Source organism: Zootoca vivipara, chromosome 1, assembly GCF_965207765.1.
Source record: "Zootoca vivipara chromosome 1, rZooViv2.hap1.1, whole genome shotgun sequence".
Classification (NCBI taxonomy): Eukaryota; Metazoa; Chordata; class Lepidosauria; order Squamata; family Lacertidae; genus Zootoca; species Zootoca vivipara.
Genome location: NC_142582.1, coordinates 66,750,400 through 66,763,232, shown reverse-complemented (window position 1 = coordinate 66,763,232; position 12,833 = coordinate 66,750,400). Strand labels below are relative to the sequence as shown.

Below are 12,833 nucleotides of genomic sequence, written 5' to 3'. Positions count from 1 at the left end.
AGGTTCCTGGTCCTTGTATTAATTTACAAAGGTCCAGACAACTTCAGTCCAGAGTACTGCAAGGGCTGCCTGAAACCTTATATTCCAGCTCAATCACTGAAATAATCTGCTGGAGTGTTATTGGCCGTTTTCTGAGTTTGCAAGGCTCATTTAGCAAGGAAGCAAGCCTTTAGGGTCATCAGCCCAGTATTGTGAAATACTCTACCACCTGAGATTCAGAAGGCATCTTCTATTTCAACTTTCAAATGGCTGCTGAAAACTTTTCTATCCCATCAGGCCTATGCAGGCAATGAATAATACATATTTCTTATAAACAAGTTTCTGGCCTCATGCTGTGGGACCACCAACTCTCAAACATGAAAACCAGACCACAAACACAGAGCAGAGCAAAATACCCACAGACTCAATCAGGTTATCCGAGGTGCATGCTGCAAGGGGAAAGCAAATACTATTACTGAGAATTCATATTGAAGGTTAGTATTCTAATGTTATTTATTTATTTCATTTACTTAAAAACGATTTACTTCATCCCAGTAATGATAGGCTACAACCATGTATGCTGCTGCTGCTGCTGCTGCTAATACTAGCAATTTATCTCCTGGTTATTATATATCAGAACATAGTTATCTTTCTAGAGGAAATATTTTGATGCTGAGTTCTAGGAGACAAATGAGGAGAACTTTTGCAGACTTCTTTCCTACCTAATTACGCTCTCAGGGGAGCATGTTGTCCCAGCTTTTATTTATGGCACTGGTATACTAATGGATCTCAGATATTTGAACATAGCAAGGGCACCTTATTTCATGTTTTTGTCAACATCTAATTGGCTGCCTTATTTTAAAAGGCATCATGATGAAAGCAGAATGTACATTGCCTGTGTTCTTCTGTCTGTCTTCTGCGTAATGAGTAGTGCATTGGCCTTTCATCAGCATGAAAGTCTACTGCCATTTCAGAATGCACTTTTTCCATTCTGAGGAGATATTCTACATTTAGGGTCGGGCTTTTTTCATGGGTATTAAGCATATTGACAATGCTTCCACCTTGATTCTCTCACATGATACGGTCAGTTATTGTTGTTGTTGTTTAGTCATTTAGTCGTGTCCGACTCTTCGTGACCCCATGGACCATAGCACGCCAGGCACTCCTGTCTTGCACTGCCTCCCGCAGTTTGGTCAAACTCATGTTCGTAGCTTCGAGAACACTGTCCAACCATCTTGTCCTCTGTCGTCCCCTTCTCCTAGTGCCCTCAATCTTTCCCAACATCAGGGTCTTTTCCAAGGATTATTCTCTTCTCATGAGGTGGCCAAAGTATTGGAGCCTCAGCTTCACAATCTGTCCTTCCAGGGAGCGCTCAGGGCTGATTTCCTTAAGAATGGATAGGTTTGATCTTCTTGCAGTCCATGGGACTCTCAAGAGTCTCCTCCAGCACCATAATTCAAAAGCATCAATTCTTCGGCGATCAGCCGTCTTTATGGTCCAGCTCTCACTTCCATACATCACTACTGGGAAAACCATAGCTTTAACTATACAGACCTTTGTCGGCAAGGTGATGTCTCTGCTTTTTAAGATGCTGTCTAGGTTTGTCATTGCTTTTCTCCCAAGAAGCAGGCATCTTTTAATTTCGTGACTGCTGTCACCATCTGCAGTGATCAAGGAGCCCAAGAAAGTAAAATCTCTCACTGCCTCCATTTCTTCCCCTTCTATTTGCCAGGAGGTGATGGGACCAGTGGCCATGATCTTGGTTTTTTTGATGTTGAGCTTCAGACCATATTTTGTGCTCTCCTCTTTCACCTTCATTAAAAGGTTCTTTAATTCCTCCTCGCTTTCTGCCATCAAGGTTGTGTCATCTGCATATCTGAGGTTGTTGATATTTCTTCCGGCAATCTTAATTCCAGCTTGGGATTCATCTAGTCCAGCCTTTCGCATGATGAATTCTGCATATAAGTTAAATAAGCAGGGAGACAATATACAACCTTGTTGTACTCCTTTCCCAATTTTGAACCAATCAGTTGTTCCATATCCAGTTCTAACTGTAGCTTCTTGTCCCACATAGAGATTTCTCAGGAGACAGATGAGGTGATCAGGCACTCCCATTTCTTTAAGAACTTGCCATAGTTTGCTGTGGTCGACACAGTCAAAGGCTTTTGCATAGTCAATGAAGCAGAAGTAGACGTTTTTCTGGAACTCTCTAGCTTTCTCCATAATCCAGCGCATGTTTGCTATTTGGTCTCTGGTTCCTCTGCCCTTTCGAAATCCAGCTTGCACTTCTGAGAGTTCTCGGTCCACATACTGCCTAAGCCTGCCTTGTAGAATTTTAAGCATAACCTTGCTAGCGTGTGAAATGAGCGCAATTGTGCGGTAGTTGGAGCATTCTTTGGCACTGCCCTTCTTTGGAATTGGGATGGAATTGGAATTGGGTCAGTTATATTTGTGCCTTTACAGGATCTAGGCTTAACTGCTACAAACAAAAGTCTTTGATGGACCTGCTTTATTGAGAGAACAATTCAAGCAAAACTGAATTTTAGTGGCTTAATTCCAGGCCAGTCGATACTGAATATGGAAAAGTCATGGCGGCACAATGCCTCACAACCAACTATAGTAGTCTGACATTTACTTCAGAAAGCTGGTCAACACTTTTACAGTCAACAAAGACCACCTTTTGGATATTCTGACAACTCAAGTTCCAAGAATGAGACAGCTGTAGCCATATCACATATACCTGGTTCTTATGTCTCAAGTTAGCCAACCAGGTTTAAGTTCATTTAATTCCGGGGGGGGGGGGATACAGCTCTATCTAAGGTTATTGCTAGGCATTTAAAGGACTCAGGGCACAGGATACAAATTTGCATACAGTAGGGACCCAGGTGGCACTGTGGGTTAAACCACTGAGCCTAGGGCTTGCTGATCAGAAGGTCAGTGGTTCGAATCCCTGTGACGGGGTGAGCTCCCGTTGCTCGGTCCCAGCTCCTGCCAACCTAGCAGTTTGCAAGCACGTCAAAATGCAAGTAGATAAATAGGAATCGCTACAGCGGGAAGGTAAATGGCGTTTCCGTGTGCTGCTCTGGTTTGCCAGAAGCGGCTTTGTCATGCTGGCCACATGACCTGGAAGCTATACATCGGCTCCCTCGGCCAATAATGCGAGATGAGCACGCAACCCCAGAGTCGGTCACGACTGGACCTAATGGTCAGGGGTCCCTTTACCCTTTACCTTTTAAGCCTGCAATTTACGCAAGGGTTATATTCTGGGGATTACACCTAAAGCCAACACTGCATATAGTCAAAACACAATGGGTTCAATGGCAGGTGGGATTGCCAAAGTCATTTTCCCCAGAATCCCAGCCCTTTTCTAGCCCTTAATTATTATTATTTTAAATTTGCCATGCATATATAGTTCTATGCACACAAGTTAAATGCGCTTAAGTTGTGGACTTACAGTACATTAATTCATACAGACATTTAGACTGACTTTTAGAGGAGGGAAGGCAACCCTTGTTCTCATTCAGAGGACTCACTCTAAACCATGAAGGAGCAGGATTTTTATGCCCAGTATACTGTATGTAGATTGGGTCCTCCACCCACGATATATTAGCAAAACTGCTGCTTGTGTACATGTTAAAACTAAATCTTACATGATTCCTTTCACACACATATACTTCTCTGCTCTCCCCCCAACCCGGTTAGTGCATGTTCTTACAAGTCCCCTGTTATCACTCAGTACCATCCAAACATGATGGTACTCTCTTGAAACCTCTCTTTCAAATCAGAACCAGTGAAGGCAGTGAAGGTCCTGTGTGAGTGCCTGGAGGCGGTTGGAGGATGGATGGTGGCTAATGGATTGAGGTTGAATCCTGACAAGACAGAAGTACTGTTTGTGGGGGACAGGAGGCGGGCAGGTGTGGAGGATTCCCTGGTTCTGAATGGGGTAACTGTGCCCCTGAAGGACCAGGTGCACAGCCTGGGAGTCATTTTGGACTCACAGCTGTCCATGGAGGCACAGGTCAATTCTGTGTCCAGGGCAGCTATCAGCTCCATCTGGTACGCAGGCTGAGACCCTACCTGCCTGCAGACTGTCTAGCCAGAGTGGTGCATGCTCTAGTTATCTCCCGCTTGGACTGCTGCAATGCGCTCTACGTGGGGCTACCTTTGAAGGTGACTCGGAAACTACAACTAATCCAGAATGCGGCAGCTAGACTGGTGACTGGGAGTGGCCGCCGAGACCACATAACACCAGTCTTGAAAGATCTACATTGGCTCCCAGTATGTTTCCGAGTGCAATTCAAAGTGTTGGTGCTGACCTTTAAAGCCCTAAATGGCCTCGGTCCAGTATACCTGAAGGAGCGTCTCCACCTCCATCATTCTGCCCGGACACTGAGGTCCAGTACCGAGGGCCTTCTGGCGGTTCCCTCGTTGCGAGAAGCCAAGTTGCAGGGAACTAGGCAGAGGGCCTTCTTGGTGGTGGTGCCTGCCCTGTGGAACGCCCTCCCAACAGATGTCAAAGAGGAAAACAACTACCAGACTTTTAGAAGACATCTGAAGGCAACCCTGTTTAGGGAGGCTTTTAATGTTTAATAGATTACTGTGTTTTATTTTCTGTTGGAAGCCGCCCAGAGCGGCTTCCAATAAAAAATAATAATAATAATAATAATTATTATTATTATTATTATTATTATTATTATTATTATTATTTATGATATCCAGCAACCATAAAATCAACAAAAGCTCCCTTCAGGCATTCTACTCATAAAGGCAACATGTGAATGTAGAGAGCTCTGTCCCATCACCATCTTGTTCCCTGCACAATTTAGAACCTTAAAAGATCAGAGTTCTGAATCATCCAAGGGTCTCCATCAGTAGGCCTGGGTGATGTACTGATACATTGTGCAAAAATGGTTTTAGGTCCAGATCATGATAACAGTTTCAAAATTCCTGATCTCACAATATATCAGCCCTGGCTACTTATCTGCATAAAGGCTTGATGATTTGAGGCTGCTTTACTGAAGAGCTTCCAGTCCTAGGCACTGCCTCAGGCAGTGTCTTTATTTAGCTTACTCACAGGACCAGGCTTGGGAATTATTAGCACCTTTCACTAACTTCAGTCCAACTGTTATTGACTTGGAGTAAAGGGTAAGTTTGCTATATTTAACTTAAGATTATGCTCCTGCCTCTCATTGTGGGTGGCGTGAAATTCCATAACACTAATAAACTATCTGGATAGGACAGAAGCCACTCTATTAACTCTATTAACAAGACTCAAAATGGAGATCTTTTGGGGAAAGAGGGTTCCCCCCCACCCCGAGATTCCTGGTTCAACATGTCAAAATTACTGGGGTCCATGAGCAGTGTCTGTGTCACCTAGCAACCAATGTTTCTACCAAGACCATTTGAAAAAAGAACCAGGCTTCTTTGCCGTAAGAGGAAGTATTCTTTTCACAGGGCTTTGCAGGTTATTTCAGGCTGGCATGCTGGGAAAGTGGTGCCTCTATTTAGAAACCCAATTACAGGTAACACTGTCAGATAACTGCTCTATTAGCAAATCTTTGTGAGAGACCCTGTCCCTCCACTACAGGAGCACATGATAATAGCTCCTTCAGAAGCCTCTCCGCTCAACTCCAACCAACATTGTTGTTAGAAATGCAATTTTTATGTGGACAAAAAGAAGGCAGGGTTACATAAGAGCCCTGCTGGATCAGATGCAGTGCCCATCTGCTCCAGCATCCCCATTAAAATTTGGATTTCCCCTTTCTGAACCTTTTCCAGCTGCTTTTTAAGGAGCAGCAACAAGAACTGTTGCCTTTAATAGCACTGTAGTCACCGTTCCCAGTTGGTTCAACAATAAATCCATCTTGTTCCAAGTCCTGGACATCACTTAAGCTTAAGTCCAGCTTTGCTGCCCTTCTAGCTGATTCTGTGACAGTTGGAAAGTCATGCTCCAAGTTTGCTTTCTGGGAAGGAAGCTTGGAACACAAGCACATTTGTCAAAAGAACTTTTATTATAAATGAGGGAAGGAACTTATCTTTTCTCTAGCATACAATACAAGACTGTATCCTTTCCTACCGTATACTATAAACTAACACCACTGGTGGGTTTTTAAATAATATTATCATGAGACATCCAGAAATTAGAAAACAATGTAGCTAGATAAGAACATTAATCATTCTCAAAATGTAATAATGATTGTCCTTGAATCTTCCTGCCACACTTGCCATCCTCTCCTGTCACGCCAGTGTGGTGCTCTACAACCTTTGAGAACTACTGAGTATGGGCTTACCTTTTGCTTATACAATAGGCTCCCTTGGTACCGTAAGTTACCTTAATTTATAGCCCTGTCTAGCTTTCCTCAGCTGCTACTTCAATTAGATCAGGTAGTGGTCCTTTGAAAAACACAAGGAAGTGTGGCTCAACTACTGGTCTGAGTCTGTACTCAATTCCACTGAGCAGAACTCTGAATGGAGGATTTAGGTCAGTTTAGCCCCCTAGCAATGGGAATGTTTGTCAGGGGAGTGGACAATGGCTGGATTAAACGGGGATTAAAGGAAGACTGTGGGTAGATGAAATGTAAATTGGGAGTTTAAAAATATTCTAGATTTTAACTAATTTTGAAACAGAACCAAAATCAGAGTTTTTAACTTGGGCTGAGACCTATCCTTACTCTTTGGTTGATAAATTTAACCAAAGCTTACATGAGCTTGAAATGAGGTGTGGTTTTTTTTCAAGTTTAAGTTTACCCTCCACTTTTAAGTCATAATTCATACTCTAGTTGTGAACTGTTTTTTTAAAGTGATATGAAAGCTGTTTTTCAAGTTGAACTAATTTTTAATTAATGCTTAAATGTCTAACTTGGATTGAGGCCTACCCTTACATTTTGCCCTTTATTATATAAATTTCTGGTTGCTGTTTACTGCAGCTTCTCAAGTCTGTCCTGCACTGGAATTTAGCTCCTAGCTCACAATGCCTCTGCTGTACCCTATTTTAGCAGATGAAATAAGTAAGTAAGTAAGTAAGTAAATCGAATGAATGAACAAACACACTTACCTCCTTGAATGACTTGCTTGTTAATTTAATGCTCTGTCACTGGGGCTCGGATGCTTCATCAGCTGGGGCTCCTTTCTTGCTCACAGAAATTTTTACTCCTTGGAATAGAGATAATTATCCATTTTTCAACATAAAATGACCTATAGACATATGAGCTAATTAATCTGGCATTTGCAATATCAACTTCATTATTTTTTCATAGTAGTTTTGCACACACTGAGCTAAAGAACTGTTGCAAAGGAAGCTTGGGAACTCTGTTGTAGCCTGCCGGCTTCTCTCTGCAATATAAGGTCATAAGTTGTTTGCAATTGTCCCATTCTGTGAGTTCCAATTAAGAGTTAATTACAAACTTGAGGAGCCCTGTGGCATTTAAAAATGAGGCTTCATGAAGATCTTGCAGCCCATAGTATGAGCTGATACGGTACAGGTCAATATTCATGCAGCACAATTCTATGTATCTTTACTTGGAAGCAATCCCACTCTCCTCAGTGGTGCATATGCTCAGATCTGTGTGCAGCGGGTTACAATCTAAGTTAGCCACGAGAGAGGACCTTGTTTTGTTGAGCCACATGGGGAAAAAAAGATGAGGTCTAAACTGACAGCTTTAATTAGAGACCCGTGTGTCAACAGAAGAGAAAAGGAATAAAACTGGAAAAATAAAGAAATAATAAAAATGAGAAAAAAATGAGTAGGATGACTTGGTCATCAAGGCAACAACAATTGAGGCCAGCTATAAGCACGTGCTGCTCACACATTTCTGAATTCTTATGAAATAGTTTCCCTAAGCAGTATGACGTTCCCGGGACAGAATTCCAGGCTTCATCTCCTTTTAAAGTAAATATCACTTACAGACACACCGTTAAGACCATATTCATGGAAGACAATCTTACTTGGCTATGAGTGATCACCAAAGAAGAAGAAAGTAAATACCACTGGAGACCTATGGTGTTTTGTAATATTTGATTTTACTTACAAGTTGAGCATTGTATGAGATAGACAGCATAGAACTCCTGAAAACAGCAATTACACTGCCTTGCATCAGATCTCCAGAGGCAGTCTAGCATTCTGAGATGCTTTTAAACTTCCAGAGTGCAAAACTCACTTTCACCCCCAAGCTATAATTTCTGTCTCACTATCCCAAAACCCTTTTCTGTTGTTCTGTTAAAACTCAGATATCTTGTTTCTATAATCCATTGGAGGTGGGGGATGAGATGTGTCACTACTCCTAATCTCAAATGGATTTCCTTTTCAAACACTCAAGGAAGACCTACCTATTTCCTAACCATCTTGGGCTATTCGCCTGTAAATTTCCCTAACGAAAGATGAGGCTGCAGTGTTTGACTACAGCTTCATTAACAAAACCCTACAAAACGACTTCAAAAATTTGGATGTTTTGTACATCCCACAATGTTGGATTCCTGGATGATACCTATGAGCCACAGTTTGACTATCAATTACTCAGTTTCGGAGGTGCTACAAAATGCACAGTTCTCATTACAAAACCCTACAAAACAACTACAAAACTTTGGCACCAGTTTGAATCAGACAATGTTGGATTTCCGAGTGTTAACTATGAACCACAAACACTTTGATGTATCAAATACTCAGTTGGGGGGGAGGGCTACAAAACTACTTCAAAACTTTGGCACCGGTTTGGGGGGATCCAAAATTTCAGGATTTGTAGTTAATGAATTGGCCACTGCCAATTAAGAAACTTTTAAGCAGTCATTCACAGGGTTGGCTTAAGACTTTTTGTTGCCTGAGGCAAAGGACACTATTTTAGCACATACACACAACACACACATTCCATGTATAGAAGCTGCCTAAACTGGCGGTTTAATCTTATTTCAACCCTGGCAATGGGACAGTGTTCCCCAGTACACTTGAGGGCAGCAAACTAGTTAATGGGGTGATGCAGAGGCACCATCTTCTGAAAATGAATTTCTTTGGGGGGGTGACATCACACGTGCAACATCATGAAGAGCCAGGGAGCATAGTCGAACACACAACACCCTCCTCCTGCCGTGCAGTGGCTTCAACTTGAACAAAATCGGGATCCGGGTGTTCCCAGGCAGCCTCCCCTCTATTCAGTTTGGTCATGCCAATGTAATGCTAGTAGGCTACTTTATTATCTGCTTCCAGACCCCTCTTTGTCATATAAATGAAACATTCAAAAGACAGATTTAGGAAGCAATCTACATTCCCCTTAAATGTGTTTGTACTCCTAGTCCTGACCCATTTCATACTGCGTGCCTTCTAGATATATACCCTGCTGCTTTTCATAACTGTGTTACTTAAAGTCATAGATATTTCAATTGTGTTTCATTTCAACAAAACATTGGTGATTAATTGGAAGAAGAAACACCTTCAGGAGATGAAAGTCTCACTCGGAGTACAGCTGTGAGATGTAATAAAGACACTGGCAGTGGGGACAGAAGCTGTTTTTCTAACAGTTGTCATGGAAACACAGAGCAAGTAGGGCATCTGCTATGCTGTCATCATACTCTGGAAAACCTTGTGAGCCTGATGACATAAAATCAATACAGTGAAAGCTGTTTGGGGACAGTCAGTTTTTGGTGCTCCATCAGGAACATGGAGGTTAAATAGGGCCTTGGTGCTCATATACCTCTGATGCTGGTTATTAATGATCTGATTATTATTTATTTAACTTCTTAGTTGCTTGTTATCTAAAAAAGCTTCCAAATGACTAACATTTAAAAACATAGACATAAATTAAAGATAGAGAAACATTAACACTTCTTCATATAACAAAGCCCCCCCAAAATCACCCTCCTCAGAACAGCTATAGGAAGACCACAATCTTCATGCTTTACTTGTAAACTTCAAAAAGCATCTAGTTGATTACAGCTTATTACAGTTGTTGATGTTGCGCTTTTTTTATCTCTCAAAGACATAATGCAATACTGGGTGCAAATATGTACAATCAGTTTGACTTTCAGAGTTTCCAGAGGAATACCTTTTGCAGCAAAAAATGGCTCCAGTTGTTGTGAACTACAACTCATTTAATCAAACACATGAAATGTTATCCTGATGTAGTTATCCTAGTTGCATGTTCATATAAATGTGTTTTTTTGGGGGGGGGGGAGGGAGAGACAGAAGTGGTATAATGTGAGGTCAAAGGAAAACAAAACGCAGAAAAGTACAGTCAGGAATAATTACATGCTGAAGACAGTTCTTGATGACTTGAACATCCCAGCATTAATAAGACAATTAACACATGCTAAAAATACTTTGATTTTGATTTCTTTACCTGTTTCTTGGATGTATATCTAGCGACCTCTTCAGGTCAACTTCCCAAAAGCAAACTATAGCAGAACCAAATTTGACAATCTGACAAGTGGTGCTCATTTTCCCCTTCAGCCTGAGAAAAAGCAGTTAAAAAGAAGAGCAGCATAAATAAGATTGCATTATTAACATTTATAGCTGCTCAAGAGTGCAAACTGTTTTCTGTCCTTAAAAGGTAAAGGGACCCCTGACCGTTAAGTCCAGTCGCAGACGACATTGGGGTTGCGGTGCTCATCTCACTTTACTGGCCGAGGGAGCCTGTGTTTGTACGCAGACAGCTTCCGGGTCATGTGGCCAGCATGACAAAGCCACTTCTGGTGAACCAGAGCAGGGCACGGAAATGCCGTTTACCTTCCCGCTGGAGCAGTACCTATTTATCTACTTGCACTTTGACGTGCTTTTGAACTGCTAGGTTGGCAGGAGCTGGGACCAAGCAACAGGAGCTCACGCTGTCGCAGGGATTCAAACTGCCGACCTTCTGATCGGCAAGCCCTAGGCTCTGTGGTTTAGACCACAGCGCCACCCGTGTCCTTAACCATTCCCAATTCTAAGCATGTTAACTCTAAAGTAAGTCCCACTGACTTCAGTTGGACTCACTTCCAGATTGGTTTAGTACTGCAGACTGGCAGGTAGGTTATATCCCAATTTACGGGCAGCAAACCAAGGCTGTGATTAACTATAACCAGGGTCGTACATTGATGAATTCATGGCTGAGCAGGAGGCTTCTGCAGCTAACATTTGGATCACTTAAGATCCTTTTGCAAAGGATTCCAAAATATCAAGGGGAAAAGCTTTGGCTTCCGATCTTTAGGGTCAATGTGACATACCGGTAACTTATGAAGAAGAAGCAAGCAGCAGTAGATAGAAACAGTATATTGTGCAGTAAAGAATGAAATTGCTGTTCTAGTCTCTGCTGAAAACATAGCTTCACTTCCACTTGGAAATTCAGCATGGGTTTGGTTTTTTTGCCAAAGGCAAGGAAACTCTAATATTAGACTATATACATGAATCATGTACACAAGTTGATAACAGCAACAAAATAATTTTAAACTATACACTGCAATGCTAACTTCTGGACACCATTAAAAATGAGACTTTTGCTTACTAACAAGTCAAGAAGTTAGCTACATAGCAATTGAAAATTTCCTTATTGTAAACTCATTTCTATACAACTAATATACTCAGATTGAGTCTATTCTAAATGGGAGTCTTAGACTTTTATACAGTGAGCCTGCCCTACAAAGGTGATAGACCTCAATTCCCCAAGTTTAATTACGGTAGTGTCCAAACCAGTCACAAACATGTGGAAGTGAAATAGGTTATAGCATTTAAAAAATGTATCTCTGCACGATACTGGACAGATCTAGTATAAGCCTATATAAGGACCCCTGTGCTAGGGTGGGGGTCAGTCTTAAGGAAGATACATATTTACAAGATATAAAGAGTTGTCCCATTTGTTCAGGCAATCCATATGGACAACACAGCTGCAATTACATTGGTTTGGAAATGGAGTGGAGGAGTGGAAATGGAGTGGGTTCTATCACCTGTCTTACTAAGACAATCCCCCATCACAATGAGGGACACAACACCTGACCAAAATGAAATCAGCATGGAAATCCCTCACAAACTTTGTGCTTTCCCACTCTTATTGGTGAATCACAGTCTCCAGTGAGGTAAGCCATTATCAGACCATCACAACCATTCATGACCCTGAGGTAAAAGGTTTGTGGCAAGAACTGTAGCAAACTGCCTAGCTGCTCTCTAATTGAACTGAGGGTTAGCAAATTAATAAATTCCGTCAAATGATGTGAAACTACGTGCAAAAAAGATGTATTTTCTGTAGCAGTTTTTCATGTGTGGCTAATTTGTTTTCACACACGTTATAAATAAAGTTTGCCTCCCTACTAAAATAAAACACTGTTTCCACTGGATTTAACTACAGCCAAGAATATCCACATGAAAGCAGGGCTGTTTTTAATTATATTTTCTGCAGAGATGTCACTTGCTTTTGAGATGGCAAATACCTAAGAAAAAAAAAACTTGTTCTTTTTCAGTTCTTTGGCATGAATATTTAGACAAAGGCAATGTTCTTCCCAGTAAAGACCTAAAGCGGGCAGGTGGCTGAACAGATCGGGAGAGTGGGTTGGTGAAACTGGCATCAAAGTACTAATTTGCAGTTGCAGGAAATGGCTATAATGAGATTGATTAAAAATCAGGGGGTGTGCAACCTTCCCTCTGTCTCCTTTAATCTGGGCACATATTTATTAGCAGGTAATGAATCATACTCAGAGAAATCTACAGGCTATAATATACTTATACTTATCACATACTGCTTAGTGATTATTTGACAAGCACAAAGATTTAAAGGCACTTTAAGCTCAAGAGCGGTCTGAGAGAACCAGAGAAAGCAAGGCAAATAATCTTTTGTTCCAGTACTGAAAACTAGCTACCGTATTAAATGACACAGATTGCATTATGCTAGAAATTCAAAGAG

The 12,833-nt window shown here is 41.5% G+C and overlaps 1 long non-coding RNA gene across 4 annotated transcripts in view; it reads right to left on the bottom strand.

Moving 5' to 3' along the window:
- Nucleotides 1-7,751, bottom strand: part of LOC132592305 (uncharacterized) — a 46,328-nt gene extending 38,577 nt beyond the window's left edge. For 2 of the 4 annotated variants that reach the window (XR_015949314.1, XR_015949315.1), the window contains exon 1: nucleotides 7,034-7,159. This is a non-coding gene — a long non-coding RNA (uncharacterized LOC132592305). Of the gene's footprint in view, nucleotides 1-7,033 lie in introns of all 4 variants that reach the window. The other 2 variants (XR_009557739.2, XR_015949313.1) reach the window with 2 other exon arrangements.
- Nucleotides 7,752-12,833: the final 5,082 nt, after the last annotated feature.